Genomic DNA, 20,095 nt, shown 5'->3' with positions numbered 1-20,095 from the left:
GAGGGAAAAAAGACGTTTAAAGGAAAGGCAAATTTCAGACACAAATAACTAAAAACTACTTAAAATTTCATAGATGGAATTTGGGAGTTTCTGGGAAAATAATGAGGAGAGTTTGACAAATCAATTTAATTCAAAGATTATGAAGTATGTCTACCTTAAAATTCTGCTATTTTAGTCCAGTATATATATAATAAAATTAGAGAATTAGAATTAGAGAAGGGGAAATGATCCCAGAATCAATCAGTTAGGTGTCTGTAAATAGCTGATCGTGTGGTTTGAACTCTGGGCCTGAGCACACTCCCTGAGCTCTTCCCCTCAACGTGAGCTCTCCACAACTTGAGCCACAAGGTCACTTCCATTTTTCTGGTGGTTAATTGGAGATAAAGCTCATGCACTTTCCTGCCAATGCTGACTTTGGACCAGCATCCTCAGATCTCAGCCTCCTGAGTACCTAGGATTACAGGCATGAGCCACTGGCACCCAGTTGCAAATACCTTTTGAAAGTGAGAGGGGAGATATTCAAATTTTTAAGGCAAAACAGAGACATAATTTATATTCAGAGGTGCGACCGACCAGCTGGGCCAGAGCACTGGGACCTATGGGAAAGGGTTCTTGGGATAGGTGGGCAAGGAGTCGGCGAAGTGACAGACAGACAGACTCAAAAGAGTTGCATTTGAGTGTATCTTTATTGAGGAGAATTAACATTTTTATACGGCGTGTGTTTGTGACATAGATTCTTTGTTTATTTAAGCACGTAATCAATTTTTAAGAAAAGCAAAGCATTGATGGATTACGTGAAAATTGATGACTATCCCACCAACTGTTTAAGCTAAGTGGTGTGGAACAAGTCTAGCATACAGTTGAACGCATCATCTATTCAGCCATTTTTATGTTTAATAATTAACAAACCTAAGACAGGGCTGTACTTATATTGTACTCTATTTTTTTCATATATTTTCAAGTCCCTTTGAAACCATCCTAAAAACCTCTTCCAGGTTGAGTCAGGGATTCTCTGTTTTCTATCATTTTAATCCCAATATTTGTTCGCATAAATTTCTAACTATATTATTGTTGTTTTGATAATAAACACAATAATTGTCTAGATCTACCTAATCTTTGCATAAAATCTAGTAAGTTCCAAAATACCCTTTTTCCTTTTACATGAATCCATCTATTTTCATCTTTATAAGCTCCTGTATAAGGCAATGGTTCATCAGTTGGTTCAGGAAATGTGATGTCACTAAGTTTATATTTTGTGGGAATCCACCATCTATTCCCTATAATGTAAGCTGGACTAAACTTAATCATAACTGTTGGGGGAATATTTCTTTTCCTTTTATTATCAGGGGTCCCTTTTTCTAGAACTCTCTGAGCTTCTAGGATAACTCTTTCTAGGTTAGTTTAATTCATTAATTCTGCCTGTTGTAACATATCTGGAAATTTTGTTTCTGTACTTACTATGTGGGAGCCACAATACTGCTTGTGAAGTTGTAGGAGTGTCTGGAGGCAGTGTCACATCAGATGATAGATTGAATGTGGCATTGCCCACATTTAATCTTTGGTGCTAGTCTGTATTATTCAGAGAAGCCATCTCTATTGGACTGGAAAGAAACAACATGCTCTGTTCATGGATCAATAGAAAAATAGCCAAAACCAGAATAAAGGCAATGAATGTACATCCCAGAAGAATATAATAAGGATAAAGGTAGAGTCAGTAAAGGTTCAGCCAAGTTTGTAGGAAGCCTTGAACCAACATCCCCTTCCTGCAGGCATGCTTCTTGAAGCTTATGCTTTTCCTGGAGCATTTATACTGCATTTATACTCCTGAACCTAGAGATTCTGGTACTCACCCATGTGACTTTATAAACTTGCTTTTTACGAATTGAAGCTAATGAATGGTAAACATTCTTTCAAAATGTCTTATATAAACATATTGATCCTCTTTTCATCCTCTGCACTTCCTATGGCTTTTGAAACTTTCAAAATGTTGCTGGCACAGATATACTCCAATTAATGTGTCTGTTCTGACAAATTACAATTTCTCCACTCATATAATTAGCCTATTTTACATCACTTAAAATGAGAGAGACTGGCTGGGCAGGTGGTTCAGTGGTAGAGTGCTTGCCTTGCATGAATAAGTCCCTGGGTTTGATTCCTCGGAACCACATAAGTAGAAAAAGCTGGCAGTGCACTGTGGCTCAAGTGGTAGAGTGCTAGCTTTGAGTTTAGGAACTGAGGAACAGTTCCCAGGCTCAGAGTTCAGGCCCCACGACAGACAAGAGAGAGAAAGAGAGAGAGAGAGAGAGAGAGAGAGAGAGAGAGAGAGAGAGAGAGAGAGAGAGAGAGAGAGAGAGAGAGAGAGAGAGAGACTTCCTATATATGCATTCCAAATCAATTCTTAAAATAGTTGAATACAATACAATGACCTTGCTATGTGTGTGCTTGTCCTGACTCTTGAACTCAAGGTCTTGAAAATGACCATGAAATTATTTGGTTCAATGATAATGTTGTACCACTTAAGCCACATCTCCACTTCCAGCTACTTTGGCTATTTTATTGGAGATAAGTCTCTCAGACATCCTTGTAACCATGACTTCAATTTGTGATCCTTTTGGGTTCCTTTATGTCAATCCCAGGGGACCACTAGCAGGCACAGGAGAAAGATTCTTATAAGGTTTACTAGAAGGACCATATTTCCCAGGAGAGGAAGACATGCATTTGTCTCTCTTCAGGTAGCAACAGGAGTGGGTGGGAAGGGTGGGTGGGTGGGGTTGGGGGGGAGAGACAAGAAGTTAGGGAGGTACATGCTCAGGTAGGTGTGGGTAGAGAGAGGGAGTGGTCAGTAGTATGAGGGAACTCTAGATCTAGGACCAGCTCAGGCTTGGGTGGAGTTGAGGAGCAAGGGTGGGGATAATACTAACTTTCCTCAGATTTCAGCCTTCTAAGTAGCTAAGATTATAGATATTTTCATGAGAGGCCAGTTACAATGTCCTCTTTTAAATTCAGATTATATTCTAATAAAATAATATGAAATAGAAAATTTGAAAATTTTAAGGCTGGATGTTCAGTCACTAATGTGGATGAGGACAGTGCAAATCCCAAAACAAACAGAAAATACTACACTTTGAAATTTGTAACACGCCTCATCTTAAGTATTGTGAATGTGAACACTTAGCCTATAATAAATTCACTTTAAGTTTTTCAAAGTAAGAAAACATTCTTGTGATGTAGAAAAACCGAGGACTAATGTGCAAACACTGCTTTTAAAGGATTCATATTGTGTTTCCTATAAAAAAAAAAAAAAAAAAACCAACCTCACTGAAGTAAACAGAATAGATTTTTCCCTTTTTGTAAATGTCACTGCAAAGTTCATGTATTTTATATTAACAATTATCATTGTGGGTAAGTGGAGAAAAAAACCAGAAGGCTAGATAATAGAATTTCCTGTGTCATCAACCAACAAGTATAAGCAAAAGTACATACCTATATAAGTTGTTTCTTTTACATTTTATGGATCTACATTTCTGAGTGTATTTTCTGTTAATGTTGTTTAGTAACACATAAGACCTCACTCTTCTGTGGATTTGTCTTTAGTGGAGACTTTAATGCTCTACTTGATTCAGGAATGTTTCTTCTCCCATAAGAAGGCTTTATGCTTTTCCAGCCCACCTATTATGTTCTGAGCAGGAACTTCTAGGGTAAAATCACACAGGTTCTTTTCTGACTCTCTCATTTGGCTTCTCTCCAAGCCATGGTTCCAGAATTTTTATTCATTGTCCAAAGCAAGAAAGAATGAAAGGATCTCTGATGAGATTCTTTCATTTCTCACTCTTTTTGGCATTCCATTTTATGAACCTAATTGTGTCCAAGTTTGAAGAACAGGAAAAAAAAAAACATTCAGCTTCACAAACATGCTTCTACAAAAGCTAAAGATGGCTTGGATTTAGCCGATTATCAATTCTTGCCTTCTAAGTTAAGTGCAGATTTGCTTTAGTTTGTTTTCTCTTTTTTTGTGGGGGTGGGGGTGGTCCTGTCGTGGGTCCTGTACTATGGGCCTGGGCGCTGTCCCTCAGCTCAAGGCTAGCGCTCTACCACTTGAGCCACAGCGGCACTTCCGGCTTTTTTCTTTTTGTTTATGTGGTGCTGAGGAATCGAACCCAGGGCCTCATGCATGCAAGGCAAGCGCTCTAACACTGAGCCACCTTCCCAGCTACTGTTTCTCATTTTTTAATGTCAGGACAAAGTTGTCCCACTTGTTATGTGATTCAATGACACCTAGGAGGTAACTTCTCATGGAAGGTAAAGGTTGGCTAGAAACTGGTCAGACATCACATTCTCATACATAACATTAGACTATCCTAATGATGTTTTACTGGAATTGGTGACATAGTGTGGTCAAACATAACTTTGACTATTGTACAGGACTGAGTGTGATATAAGTACTCTCTGTAAATACTCTTGGACTGCTTTGTGGTATTTGTCTTTCTTGAAACTTAGGCTGTACTTGATGGTATTTATAGAAATCTGTTTTTCTCTAAGGTACATACAAGTGTAGAAGTGCTGGACCATATTTCTATGTAATTCTAAATTTAGTTCTTTTTAGGACTCTTTGTCCCATCTTTGATAGTTTTACATACCAGAGAGAAATGCACCAAGATTCACATTGTTGGCACATCTTTCCTACCTTTTGTTAGACTTTGGAAGGATTTTTGTTGTTTTGTTTAAAACTATGGCCATACTAATATGTGTAAAATAGTTACTTTATAGTAATTTTGATTTGAATTTTTCTCATGACTATTGATACTTTTATATTTTAATCAGCTATTTTTGTATGTCCTTTTTAGAAAATTCTCTTCAATCTTTTTACCCATTTTCAAATTAGTTTTTTTTGTGTGGGTTTCTTATAGGATTTTCTTTATATTTTCTAATTCAGATTTGTTAAGAAGTTATATAAAGACATATGCAAATATTTTCTCCTACCATTCATTTGCTTCTTCGTTGATAGTACTTTTCAGTAGACAAGGTTTTCATTGTATGCACTTAATCTTGTTTAGTTTTGGATTTATTTTTTACTTTTTATTCATTCATTTATTTTAGGAATTTTTGGTTTTTGGTTTTTTTTTTTGGTCAGTTTTGAGGCCTGAACTCTGGGCCTGGGCGATATTCCTCAGCTCTTCTGTTCAAGGCTAGCACTCTACCATTTAAACCACAGCACCCACTTCTGACTTTTCCTGCTTATGTGGTGCTGAGTAATGGAACCCAGGGCCTCATGCATGCAAGGCGAGCACTCTACCACTGGACCACCTTCCCAGCCCTTATTCATTTATTTATTTATTGTGAGTCATGGGGTTTGAACTCTGGGTCTGAGCTTGTCCCTCAGCCCATGAGTTCAAGGCCAGCACTCTACCACTTGGGACACTGCTCCACTTCTGATTTTTTGGTGCTTCATAGGAAATAAGAGTTCACAAGTTTTCCTTACCAGGCTGGCTTTGAACCATGATCCTCAGATCTCACCCACCTGAGTAGTTAGGTGTACAGGTGTGAACCACCAGAACCTGGCATTTGTTTGTTTGTTTCTTTGTTGCATGAGTCACTTTTGGTGTCCTATTTAAGGATTTACTGTCAAATCTAATGCCATAAGGCTTTCTTCCTCTCCTGTATTCTCCTCTTCCTTTCCCTTTCCCTCTTTTTCCCTTCTCTCCACTACTCTCTCGTCTCCTCTTCTTCCATCTTTTCCCTGACCTTTGGCTTCCCTTCTCTCCCTCCTCCACTCATTTTCTTTTAACTTTTTGTCTGAGATGAAGACTTTCCAGTATTCACAACAATTAGGTTTCTAACTTAGAAACACATGTAATACACATACCTGACTCCACCATGGTTTTCTTGAGCTACTATTGGAGCGTGAACTCCAGGTCTCACAGACAGTCAGCTTCCTCACTCACTGTACAAATAGGAATGCCAAGGGCACAGGTGCCTCCCAATCCCATTTCTTTACTAGGCCTCTGTAGATAAGCAGAAGGGTTGGGCTGGGAAGGTGGCTCAGTGTTAGAGTGCTTGTCATGCATGCATGAGGCCCTGGGTTCGATTCCCCAGCACCACGTAAGCAAAAAGAAAAAAAAAGCTGGAAGTAGTGCTGTGGCTCAAGTGAAGAGTGCAAGCCTTGAGCTAAAGAGCTGAGGGACAGCACCCAGGCCCAGAGTTCAGACCACAAGCCTAGCCCCTCCTCCCCCCAAAAAGCACAAGGGTGAACAGTGTGATGGAAGGGGTTAAGTGAGCAACTAGCTAAATCTTGCAATGTGAAGTCCACTGTCCTTATCTTGTAAATGGAATCATAGGAAGGATTTAAAGATTCTTTTTTTCTATTGTGAAAATACTGTAAAGAGGAGTTTTTATTTTTAACTATTGTAATAAATACTGAAATTGTTGAAGCCACAGGAAGCCTGAGGTGAAGCACTGTTCTCAGAGAGATTTCTTCAGATACCTGTACAGATGGGACTTCAGGCAAAATGTTTTCTATACTCATAATTTCTTTCCTGTCTCTGTTCTCACATATGCTGAGGACTCAGTTCTGATTGAAAGACATTTCACGTATGTTCTATGCACTACTTTCTTTTCTCCTATGTGAGTCAGTTCTCTGATGAACATGAGGTATTCCTTTCTGATCAAAGGATTTCCACATTTGAAATATTTTTAAGATTAATCCACTGTGTGTGTCCTATGAACTTGGATTCATGAACAATTGATAAAGGACTTTCCACAATTGTTACATTTGTATTTTCTCACTTGTGTCTGTTCTCTTATTCAAACTGTTAGGTCTTTTCCTTGAAAACCTTTCCATTTATTTTTCCTACATAGGATTTCTCTCCTCTTTGTGTGTGAGGGTGTGTGTGTGTGTGTGTGTGTGTCTGTGTCTGTGTCTCTGTGTTTTGTGTGTTCTGTGACGAACCCTGAGCTGTGTGTTGTGGTTGGGGGACTCCACATCTGCTATATCATAAGGTCCCTATCCTGTATTGGTTCTGTATTGCAATTTCAATTTTCTTACAGATCAAAGACTTTCCCATTTGGCTCAATCCTAAGTTATTTCATTTGTGTGAATCAACTTATGTGTGTTAAGCTGTGACCTCCAGGTCTTTCTACACTGGTTGCATTCATAAGGTTTCTCTCCTGTGTGTGTGCTCCAGTGGACAGTAAAGTGTATATTCTGGGTGAAAGACTTTCCACACACGTTACATTCATAAGTTTCTTTCCTGTGTGCTTTCTCTGGTGGACAGTAAGGTTTGAATTCTGGGTGAAAGACTTTCCACACACGTTATATTCATAAGGTTTCTTTCCTGTGTGTATACTCTGATGGACAGTGAGAGTTGACTTCTGGGTGAAAGACTTTCAACACAAGCTACATTCATAAGGTTTCTTTCCTGTGTGTGTTCTCGGGTGGACAGTGAGGTTTGACTTCTTGGTGAAAGACTTTCCACACATGTTACATTCATAAGGTTTCTCTCCAATGTGTGTTCTCTGGGGGACAGTTAAGTGTAGCTTCTGGGTGAAAGAATTTCCACACACATTACATTCATAAGGTTTCTCGCCTGTGTGTCTTCTCTGGTGGACAGTAAGTGGTGACTTCTGGGTGAAAGACTTTCCACACATGTTACATTCATAAGGTTTCTTTCCTGTGTGTCTTCTCTGATGGACAGTGAGTGTTGACTTCTGGGTGAAAGACTTTCCACACATGTTACATTCATAAGGTTTCTTTCCTGTGTGTGTTCTCCGGTGGATAGTAAGGTGAGAATCTGGGTGAAAGACTTTCCACACATATTACATTCATAAGGTTTCTCTCCTGTGTGTGTTCTGTGGTGGTCAGTAAGATATGACTTGCAGGTGAAAGATTTTCTACAAATGTTACATTCATAAGGTTTCTCTCTAATACGTGTTCTCTCGTGGATAGTAAGGCATGCCTTCTTGGCAAAAGACTTTCCACACACGTTACATTCATAAAGATTCTTTGCTGTGTGTGTTCTCTGGTGGATAGTGAGGTTTGACTTCCAGGTGAAAGACTGTCCACACAGGTTACATTCATAAGGTTTCTTTCCTGTGTGTGTTCTTTGGTGGAGAGTAAGGTTTGACTTCGAGGTAAAAGACATTTCACACGTGTTACATTCAAAAGGTTTCTCATCTGTGTGTCTTCTCTGGTGGACAGTAAGGTATGCCTTACTGGTGAAAATCTTTCCACACATTTTACTTTCATATGCTTTCTCTCCTGTGTGTGTTCTCTGAGGGACAATAGGGTGTGTCTTCTCAGTGAAAGTCCTTTCACATTGTTTATATTCTTCAACTACAGAAGACACAGGAGGACTATATACAGCATACATCTTACCAGGCTCACTGAAAACACTCATGTTCTGACACCCAGTGACCTTTTCTGTCCTCATCCCTAAGGAGTTCCCATTATTCTTAATCAGTTCTGACTTCTGTTTTGAGCTCAAATTAAAACTTCTTATAAGTCTCACTTTTTCCTCCCCTGGGTTGCTATTCATGACTGCTACTTCAGAGAGATATTTAATGTGACTTTTCTGACAGGTGCTAATCATATCCTCCATTTCTTGGACATCTAAAATGCATAACAGAAAAATAGACAAAAACATAAATGAGATCCATAAATTCCTTACTGTAAAGGTATTTTCTCACATTTTAACTGTTACAAGTTTTTCAAATAACAAAGCATTGTTTTATGCAGAATATAAACTTTTCTCTGCAAGGTACTAACTATGAATGTAATACTGACATTTTACAATGGAAAACAATGTTTTCCATAATCTGTATTTCAGATTTTTCTATTTTTTTCTAGGAAATATTTACTGAAATTATTATTAATGGTTACATTCTGAATCTCACTCTATGCCAAGCACAACTCATAAGCTATTGTCCTGATCAGAAAATAGCAGCACTACCATTCTCCTATTTTCCTCCTATCTGCATAATACTAGTTTAAAAGAAAATGAGATCTCCTTTTGTACATTTCTTATTGTCTTTATCTCTTAAAGAATGACTTCTCCACAGACAAAGAGAATTGCTAACATTAACTACACTGGCACACCAAATTCTGTTTGTCTCCACTTGAATTCTGGATTGACAATTCCTTGATACAAAGGATCACCTAGTTCTCTCCCACACATGACTCAAGGGCACTAGAAATACTATCGCTCTGTACAGCTCAAGATAAGCAGACCAACTGGGCTCTGAACCTATCATCACCGTTCAAGATGCTTTAACTCACCTGTAAAATTCTTGTCTGAGGCTTCTCTTATCCGTGGATCTGCACCTTGCTCCAGCATTACAATCAATTTAGGTTTAGGAACATAGAGCCCTGTGATTAAGAAATAGTGGAGAATTATTGCTCTTGCTCGGTCATCATTAATGTAAGTTCGCAGACATCCTGTTCACAAGGTTGCTCCTAAATCTGGTTTCTCAATTGTTCGGGGCGGGGGGGGGGGGGGTGGGGGGGGGATTGATGGGTCCGGTTGTGGGCCTGAACTCTGGGCCTGGGCGCTGTCCAGCTGATCTTCAGCTCAAGGCTAGCACTGTGTCCCATGAGCCAAAACGCCAATTGCGGCTTTTTTTATTTTCTGATTATGTGGTGCTGAGGAATCAAACACAGGGCTTCATGCATGGAAGGCAATTCCTCTACCACTTAGCCACCTTCCAAGCCCATGGTTTCTCAATTCTTAACAGCTCCATGGTGGAGTAGCTTCCAGCTTTGGGTTTATTTTGCCAACTGTGTGGCTTGAACTCAGCTCTTTTGCTAAAAGCTAGCACTCTACTAGTTTGTGTCTTGGCTACATTTCTAGTTTTTGAATGGTTAATTGGAGATAAGAGTTTCATGGTCATTTTTCTACAGTTGCTGGTTTCAAACTGAAACCTTCAGATGTCAGCCTCCAGAGTATCTAGGATTTGTAGCTTGGAGCACTAAACCCTGTATCAGGTTGGGCTTACAAATACACACTTTCCAGAGCATACTGTCATTAGTAATGTATGTTCTATTCTGGACTGTAGATCCACCTATAATAATTACCCAAGTCTGGGAAGTCAGTCTCCTATTAGTGGATCATAGCTTAGAACTTTTGTCCAACTACTGATTTGCCTTCTTAAAGAAGGAGAATAAAATTAGCTCTTGAGTTACATAAAATGAAGTTAAAGTTTCCCTTAGAAAAAACTGACACTTCCCATGGCCTGGAATGTTGTTTTTTTCTTCAGAAAATGTAATACACCTACATTTAGCAGGTGAGATCAGAAGAGGCAGGCTTGAAACCAACCTGGGCACAGAAAAACAGAATATACCCCAAAACAAAAGTGAAAATAGAATGGTAGCTCAAGCACTAGTGTGAAAGACAAACAACAACAAGCTCTCAGACTCAAATTTGACTGGCTTTTATACTAGCAGTTTTTTACCTGGGAATGGACTGGAATCTTCTCCCTAAATAGCATAAATAGTCTAATGTCTACTAAAATAAAAGCACTTGATCTTCCAAGTAAAAATAACCTTTGCTCACCCAAGGACATGAGATTGCTATAGGTCTCTAGCATTACATCTCTATGAAGGGTCCTCTGACCAGGATCCAGATCCTGCCACTCCTTCCAGGTGAAGTACACAGCCACATCATCAAATGACATCAGCTTCTGTAATGGCACATTTCCATCAAGAAATTAGACCTGGGTTATGAGAATTCCAACCTGGAATTTCATTATGCTGCAGGTATGCTTTTGTCTTACATAAAATGTTTGCAGCTAGCTTTGTTATTTATTCACTGGGAGAATTAAATACCAAACTAGAAATATTTGACAATACATAAACCTGGTCATTAAAATACACAGATTTGCAGGGCGCTGGTGGCTTATGCCTGTAATCCTAGCTATTCAGGAGGCTGAGGTCTGAGGATCAAGGTTCAAGGCCAGCCTAGGCAGGAAAGTCCATGAGACACTTATCTCCAATAAACCACCAGAAAATGAAAGTAGCACTGTCACTCAAGTGGTAGCACTCACCTTGACCTGAAGAGCTGAGGGAAAACAAACAGACCCAGAATTCAAGCCCCAAGACCAATCAAAAATTACAGTTTCTATAATGTATGAAAACACATTTCTGCTGCTAGCAGTAGAGACAAGATAAAAACTCTAAGGAGACAATAATCTGGCATGATGACATTAAGTCTAAGGAGGTGTCTGAAAAATTATATTATCATTTTTGATAAAATTTCAATACATACCAGGGTAAATATGAATTAAAAAAATATTTTTCCTGCATTTACACATACTGCTTCACCATAAATCCTATTTAGACCTTCTATTAACAAGTACTCTCAAAAGCAATCAGCACCCATTCAGGATATCACATGGAATACAGAACATAGAACACTGCTAGATATGAAAAGCAATGTCCACATGAATATTAAAAAAAAACAGTAACAGTACTCCAGAAAGTAACTAATGATGGATTAGGCCCTTTTAAGATTTAATTGAGTTCCAACATAAAAATATGCCTGGTTTACCATGTCTGGTTTAAATACTAAATATTGAAATGTGGTCATAAATACCCTGATATTTCCTTCCTATGTAAAAAAGAACTGTTACCATGAAATTTTGTAAACTTTGCCTACATTCTACAATACAAAACATAGGTGGAGGGAAAAAAATGTTCCTTGACAAGGTTTTCATTTTAATAGGCCTTCATGGAAGGTGAAGGCCAATATAGAGAGGCTCAAGGAACACTCAAGATGACAAAAATGATAAATATGACCAAATGTTCAAATGTATTACATATTCCTGAGTCGTTTCTCCAGTAGATCTCTAAGGATATATTTCACTTGTGTTAGTTAATAGTGAAATTCCTCAGAGTTCAAAATCAATTACTGAGCAAACATCTGTGAGATTTTGGGACAAGTGATATTTCTAATAGAGAACATCACAACTTTGTATTATTTTTTTTTCAACACTGGTTCCAATCTTATACTGGCAGTGAATTAAAATATTCAAAAGTAGTGGGAAGGAAAAACAAAACTTGATACCACATCAAATGAAGTTAGACCAACACAAAATCAGGAGAAATCAGATTTTCTTGTAGTGTTCCAATTGATAGAAGGAAGTACTTTTCTGTAGGGAACTCTGAAGTTGAGTTGAAGGGGGAAAGGTTTGAGAGGTTGGAATTCCAACCTGACAGCATTGAGAGAACTAAGAGCTGGCGGCAGATGGCTTAAAGAGAATTCTGGAGAGGGTTAAGAGACTGGAGTACAGGCCTTTTCCTTACTGTTGGAAAGATAGCATCTGAAACTGAGGTGCTATTGACCTTGAAGGCTAGGTAAGGTGAACTCCATGTCTGGATTTTCTCTGGGCAAGAGTCTTCTGTCTCAGGAGAATAAGGAAACATGTTTTCCTCACAAACTGTTGTGGCTCTGATTGTACTATTAATATAGATACTTCATTTTTGCATGTTATTAATGGTAATCTTCCCTGTGTGCACTCAAGGAACTATGCTTGCTTGCTGTTGCTCAGGGACAAAGTGCCAGACAGCATTCAGAACCCTCCTCTAAGTCTATCTGTTTATGTTTTTGTGTTTCTCTAATTTTTGCTTGTGGAATCCTGTAGAACTCTCTAGGCAACAATTTTCCTATACTCGGGTAAGAAAAATGTCAATCCTAAGAGCCATATCAGCAACGTAAAACTGATCACTAAGAAAACCTTGTTCCAGATAGATCATTTGAAGAAAAGAAACAACTGAGACACATATGGAGGAAAGAGGGAATGAAAAGAGAAAAAAAATGATAGAAAGATAGATACAAAGAGAGAGAAAGAGAAAAATAACCAACACTAGCGGGTAGAAAATCAAAAATTGAGAGAGAAAATAGAGGAAAGAAATCTTGTGAGAATACTTTAGAGAACAAACAGGAATTTGTAGAAAGACCATAAAGCTTAGCAACAAATACAGGCAAAGTTTCAAGTAAGACCAAGACCATGAAGCAGTCCAAGAACTATATATGGAGAGTAATTTAAGTACATATAGGTTAATTATTCCTTAAGAACATACGAAGGTGTGTATGACCACACTATTTCAGCAATTCCAGGAAAATTTCATTGAGATCGTTTAATGTTACTCATGTGGATGTGATCTGGTGGCAATCTATCCTTCACCTTCCCTGAGAAGTAACCTGCTTGGTGTCATTACATCACATAACAGGTGTGACTACATTTTATGACAAGATGAAACCTAGACATTCTGAAGCCAATCTGAATTCAACTTAGAAAAAATATAACCATTTAATCTGCTAAACCAATAAGCAATCTTTACCTGCTAATTTACAAGCCCACTTTACCTGATTTATTAATATGTTCCTTAGGCTGAATCCTTGTGGTTGGTATTGTTTTTAATTCATGGACACCTTTAGGTTCATATAATGGAATGGAAAACAAATGAAAAATAAAAAATCAACTCACCAGAGATCCATTCATTCTGTCTTGCTGCTGACAATGAGCAGAAGATTCTGGAAGCATGGCTGGGATATAAGGTAAATGACCCATTCAGTAATGAATTTGTGAGATTTGGGGCCCAGAATTTCCTCTTGCAAACATGATACCTGGGCTGGAAAACCATAAAGCCTTCTTTTTTTAAATGTTTATTTATTTTTTATTGTGAAATCATAAAGCCTTCTTATAAGAGAAGAATCTTTAATGTCTCAAGCAGAGCATGAAAGTGTCCAATAAACACAAATCCAGCCCATTTCATGATAGATAGATATTATTAAACCAACTAATTTCTATGTTTATGTACACACTAAATTGAAAAAAAATAATGTTCCCAGTGAAATTATTGAATAATTGAAAGCAAAAACATATCATATTTCCACTAAAAGTAGTTATTACTGAATATACTTCGGGATGTATGAACTGCTTTTTTAATGCAAAAGTATCCTAGGAATCCAATCGATTTTGAGTTCTACCTCATTCATTTACATATTGAAACACCATGGAAAACATGTATGATGTAACTCAGTAGTTTTCACCCAAAATTAGAGAGAAAAATGTATTCAGAATATATTTCTTATGTTATACTATTTCAATAATGGGTGTCAAATGGCACATTTCACTCTAACCATTGCACACATATGCAATGATTAGCAATTTGCCATTTAACATGCTTTGGTCAAAGGGACATGAGTAAAGATGAGGTAAACCCAGGTTTGAAAAGTCCCTAAAGTTCATTTCCCTAAACAGTCATGCGAAGAACCTTGGCCATCCAGAAGATATAACATAAAATAATCGATATAGACGTGACACAACTGAAGATAAGTAACACCTACGAAGCATACAACCTTGAGTAAGACATATTACCTCAAGTTTTCTTCTGTGATTTTTCTTTTTAGGACACATGTCCCAGACCAACACTTTCTGTACTACCAGGCAAAACCAAGCATTTAGAGCTAGCATTAGCAAATCCATAGATGGCACATTTAATGTAAGTTTGCATGATTACATACTAAAAATAAGTGTTAACAGGCTGAATAAATTAGCAAGAAGAGGATTAGGGATTACTACATGAATAGATACTTTCAGTCATAACAATTACCCCACCATCCCAAACCACAGCTTCAGGTACCCTCTCATAACTAAGCTCTGGCTTATTTCTCAATCCAGCTCATCACGACTCCTAGAAATTGGTTTAAATCTTGCAACAACATAAAGTGATTGAGAGTGGTGTAGGAAAGAGTATCACCTGAATCTGGTGCTCGGGGAAGTAGCAACAATTTTTGCATAAGGCAAAGGAAGCTAGGAACATCTTCCCCTTCCTGTGCTTTACTGCTTCTTCCAATTAGGGCTTCTCAGAATTGACAAAGTCTGTCCATTTAGGATGGAGATTCCTATTCATAGGGTGCTCTGCTTCAAAAATTGCTAGGCTTCATTCCTAAAAATACAGGACCAGCCACTCACTACTCCAATATCCCATGCACAACTGTCTCTAGATACAGGGTCGAATACAAACACGTGTGAACTAAAGCCAGGAGATTAAAACCTCAAGCCAAACAGATTAAAATATCTCTATTAGAAAAAACACCGGAGACCCAAATACAACTTCAATGTAAGAGTTGAGGCACACACGTCACAATTTCACTAGAATTCTCCCTGTACTCCTCTTACACCTGGGCAAAGCAAATAAAGTCACATGTGTTAATAGAAGAATCCCTTGGTCTTGGAGGACAAATGCACAGCACTTGGGCTCTCCTCATCTGCAGAATCACCCAGCTTGCTCTCAGATATTTGGGAACCAGGTTCTTCCACCTCAGGGCCTAGAGCCTAATGACAGCACAAACTCCTGAACCTCAAGCAAATTATCAACTCCAGACTGGAGAAAAGTGTGGAAGGGGCAGTAGGAACTTTAACTGAAGTGTAATGCTCTCCCTTTGAGCTGAGGAGCTCAGGAATGGTGCTTGCAGGCCCAGAGTTTAAGCCCCACCAACGACCAAACAGAACCAGAAAAGGAAAAGGAATACGTGGAGGGGAGACTCCCACAGCAATCGCACAGTTCCTACCTGACATCAGTTCCAAAGCCTGAGATTCCTTCAAGTTACAGCTCCCAAGCTCCACTGCACAGAGCTGGGCGCTGGCCTTGTGGCTGCCACCTAAATCTAAACTTTACTTCAGGGCACTTCCAGCAGCAAGGCAAAGGGAAAGAACCCAGAAGAAGCCTACTTAAAATGCCTATGGTGGGCGGGGAGACGCATGCGCAAAAGGATCTTCTGCCCCACCTCCACCCTCCAAAACAACAAAAACAACCCAGGACTTTCAAAGAAAATGTCCTTCTTGGAGACTACAATTCCCACAATGCTCGGCACCATCCTGGTCACAAGAGGGCATGGATGTATTGGGACTTTTCTCTCCCTCTGTAGAAGCTAAGTTGAATTTTACTTGAAAAACAATATTTCTGCCTGAAACCAGCCACAAAATGTAAATATATGGGGACAAGTTCATGCATTGACTGTTTGGTTCTTAGTTCTAATAATGAAATTGAGTTTATGTGACTGTGTTGCTCATACATTCCTTTTTGTTCCATTCCTGTGTTCTGCTGAATGTAAATTATATCTCTGTTTTGTCTTAAATTGTTTAATACCTCTCCTCTCATCTTACAAAGGTACTCACAGACACTAAACTTATACCGGGTCAATTCCCATTCCTGTAACGTACACAAAGGCTTAGAATAGGAAGATTGATAGTGGATATGCAGTATAATCCTTGTGTTGATTTGCCTTTCGAAAAAATCTATCAATTAATTTTCCAGAAAATCCCCAATTCTATCTATTAAATCAAAAGGACTTTTAGATTGTTTCTGAAGTTTGCTTTTCATCTAAGGGTGTTATGATTGTTATTTTTGCTGTTGGTCCTGTGGCTTGAACTCAGAGCTTGTGCACTATCTGTGAGCATTTGCTGTGCTCTATTTGTGTGTCTTTAATAATTTCTTCAGGTAAATAGTGAAAAGTTTCCTCACAGGGATTCTTAATTACATGGCACATTACCCTGATTTTCCTACAAAGAGAGTGATTTGGGGTCAGAATGAATGCAGGTGTGTAGAAGAGTGAAGTTTAGGGTAGTTCTATGTTGATGTGAAGCTTAATCACTTGCAAACCAGTCTGATTTTGTCTTCTCATTTTTGAATGTGAAAATCTCTTTAATATTCTTACCTCCTCTCTGAAACTAAAAGTTCCTCTCAGTAGCTTTAGGCTACATATCTAGGGGACCTCAGACTTGTCTTCTCAGACCTTATCCATTAAGCTGTGGAATAAATATTTTGTCTCCTGCCGCAGTCTCATCAGAGCACAAGCAAGACTTCTGTGGGCCAATGGGATGATAATTAAGGAGACAGAGAGAGGGATGATGGCACAATTCTGCTGTGTCTCTCAAATAATTGTGTAATATTGGTCTAAGCCCACTCTGCCAAAAAGTGCAAACAGCACACTTCTTTCCTCATTCTATTTCAATCTAGCTTTTCCACCAAAGCCTCCCTTCACTTAAAGCCCCAGGCGAATCAGCTAGAACACACACTTCCTCAAACCATAAAGGGCAAGGACTTGCAGTCCTGAGGGTGGGAGTCATTGGCCTTGAAGCCTTTGCTCACATTTTGCCTGCTCCTGCAGGCACCCCAGGATCTGCAAGTCTCTCTCTCTCTCATAATCAGAGATCCTATACTTGTCTCCTAAAACTTATTGTGATTTTCGGGTGATCCTTTACATACAACATAATTGGGATGGATTGGATTGGAAACTTTCTTACCTGATTTTATTTCTCCAGTGTATGGGTTTTGCATGTCCGTTTTGTGGAGCTGAACTATTCCTCATGAAAAATGGGAATCAAAGGGCATATTTGGATTATAGACTTCAACTTAAAAGCACCTCTGATAATACAAAGAAAACCTAATTTCATTCTGTAAAAGTAAATTCCTAAGAGCCAAAGAGAAAAGGATCAGGAAAAAGTGGAGTGCTTCGAAGACTACCTGTGAAGTGTAGTTTTCACTTTTCAAGTCTATATTTCTGATGCATTTATTTATACATTTATCCTTTTTTTGTTTGTTGTTCGGTCATGGCACTTGTACTCTGAGCCTGGAAACCATCACTGAGCTCAAGTGCACTACCATGTGAGCCACAACACACTTCTGGATTTTTAGTTGTCACTGGAGATAAGTGTCTCACACATGTTGCTGGCCTGTCTGACGTTGAACCGGGATCCACAGTTTCAGCCTATTGAAAAGTGAAGATTACAGACATGAGGGACTAGGACCCAGCTTACATTTCTTGTGTTTTTTTGTCCCAACCCTGGGGCTTGAACTCAGTGCATGGACACTGTCACTGAACTTCTTTTGCTCAAGAATAGCACCCTACTACATGAGCCACATTTCCACATTAAGCTTTTTCTCAGTATGTGGTACTGAGGACTTGAACCCAGGGCTTCATGCGTGCTAGGTAAGCATACTACCACTGCTGGGGCCAGCCACAACTCCAGCAGTGCTCCAGAAGAACAAGGGGATGATAATGGAAGAGACAGAGACAAGACCAATGATGAATTTCTCTTTATTCCAGCAATGACCTTAGCTATAGACATTTTCTCTATGTGCACAATGCTTGCATCACATTTTTCTAGGACCCAATGTGCCAGCAAGTGCAGATCATATGCATCCTTACTCATTCCAGTTCAACCTTTGTCCACCAAATTTCTACAGGTAAGCCCGCAGCGCCAGAAGTAATAGGAAAACTCCCTCATATGGATAGAGCTGTAGTTGTGGAGATTTTGCTCACACCTTGCCAGCTCCTGGCACCTCTGGGTCTCCAATGTCTCTCCTTTATCATTTTGTAAATTGAGCAAGTGTCTAATAGCCTGAACCTAGAAAAAGCAGCAGATCATATATCTCAGGAAGAATCGAAGAAAATGGCTTATGAAAAGAAGGAAGAGCAAAAGGCGTAAGAAATAGCAAAAGGTGTGTTATTATCCAGGTTGAATCCCTGCAGGTAATGGAGAAGTGATGCAGCTAATTCTGGGGGTGTGCTACCTATAGGGTGCAGTGACCAATATCATATATCTGACCCTGAAGCTGCATAATGTCTAAGCTTTAAATTATCAAAGGACCAGATTCCTCAAATATGTCACTGGATAGTGGTCCAAGTCATATTTCCATCAGATTTAAGAAAGATAACACAGATGTACTGGCCATTAGCATGACACATCATTTTTAACCACATCGTTAGCAGGTCCACCTGATTATCAACATACATCACTGCTGTTTCCAAATCATAAAACTTATCACAATCTTTTTATCTACTCCCACCTGCATCCCAGGGCACCAGAAGTTTATCATGATGTGCTGTATATATGGTTTGCATAAGTTTCACAGCAGAAGCAGTAGCACTAGCAAGAAGAGTTGGGGTACAATAAGGTTGGCAACCAATATTCCCAAAAATTGTCTGCAATGGCTAAGAGCCCTCTAAAGCTCAATAGCAAACAGAGACCCAAACTTAATCTACCATCATTGTTCTATCAACTAAACAGGCAACATAAGTTAAGGTAATTGAATAGTAATCCCAGAGGATTTATAAGGTTAGTGAAAATACAATTGTTCCTGCAAGAGGTATGAAACACCTCTCCACCCTTGAAAACAATACGCAGCTCAACTACCAGCCTGTACAGATACATAACACGTGGCACTGTGGGTCAAGTGGTAGTGGTAGAGCACTTGCCTTGAGCTGAAGAGCTGAGGGACAGAGCCCAGGCCCAGAGTTCAAGCCACAGGACCGACAAAAAAAAAAAAAAGCAGATACATAACACAAGCTTGCACTGTAAGTGAACAAAGAATCATGAAACAAAACAGGTCTCTGAAGCAGAGGTGTGGAATCCAGACAGGCATTCATGCAAATAGGCCTCAAGGCAGCATCCAGTCTACAATGTCAGGGTGAGCTTGTCCACACAGGCTGACAAACATGAGGTCCAGTAAGTTACCACTGATCAGGTCACTCCTCTGAGAACAGTCCTGCGGTGAATATTGGGAGGCTCCTAACACCAGAACAGCGGACAAGAAGTGAAGTCCACAGGCCCTCCATGGTGGTGGATCATTACCAACAAAGGAATCTCTAAGAATAGTGGAAACCAAGTGGGGTGCACCACATCTCCTGCCAAAGGAATTCTACAAGTGCTATGCATAAGCTCCATATATTTTCCATACATTCACCTTTTCTTCCAGAGGAAGTCAGAGCCATAATCTATCCCTGAATACCTTACCATACTTGTACCTTCTACCTCAGGATCTACAACACTCAATAATTGAGATCAATGCAATAAGAGGATATAATATTTGTATAAGAAATAGTCAGACAAGTCTGTGAGCAATGAACAATTCAAAAATAATGTAGGAAGTAAATTCTATTTATACTAGGACAATAAACATAATACTTAGAAATGAATGTTTGAAAAATGTAACCTTGAACAATGAAAACTATGGGACACAGCTAATCTAGGAAGCAGCCAATTTTACCTGAACCTTATGTCCTTGCCTCTCAGGAACTTACTTTTAACTTTTACA

At 39.0% G+C, this 20,095-nt stretch overlaps 1 pseudogene; it reads right to left on the bottom strand.

The window, feature by feature from the left end:
• Positions 1-7,153: 7,153 nt before the first annotated feature.
• Positions 7,154-8,426, bottom strand: LOC122123291 (annotated as a pseudogene).
• Positions 8,427-20,095: the final 11,669 nt, after the last annotated feature.

Source organism: Dipodomys spectabilis, unplaced genomic scaffold (assembly GCF_019054845.1).
Source record: "Dipodomys spectabilis isolate Male_0828 unplaced genomic scaffold, ASM1905484v1 ptg000227l, whole genome shotgun sequence".
NCBI classification, from domain to species: domain Eukaryota; kingdom Metazoa; phylum Chordata; class Mammalia; order Rodentia; family Heteromyidae; genus Dipodomys; species Dipodomys spectabilis.
This window is presented reverse-complemented; position numbering and strand designations above follow the sequence as displayed.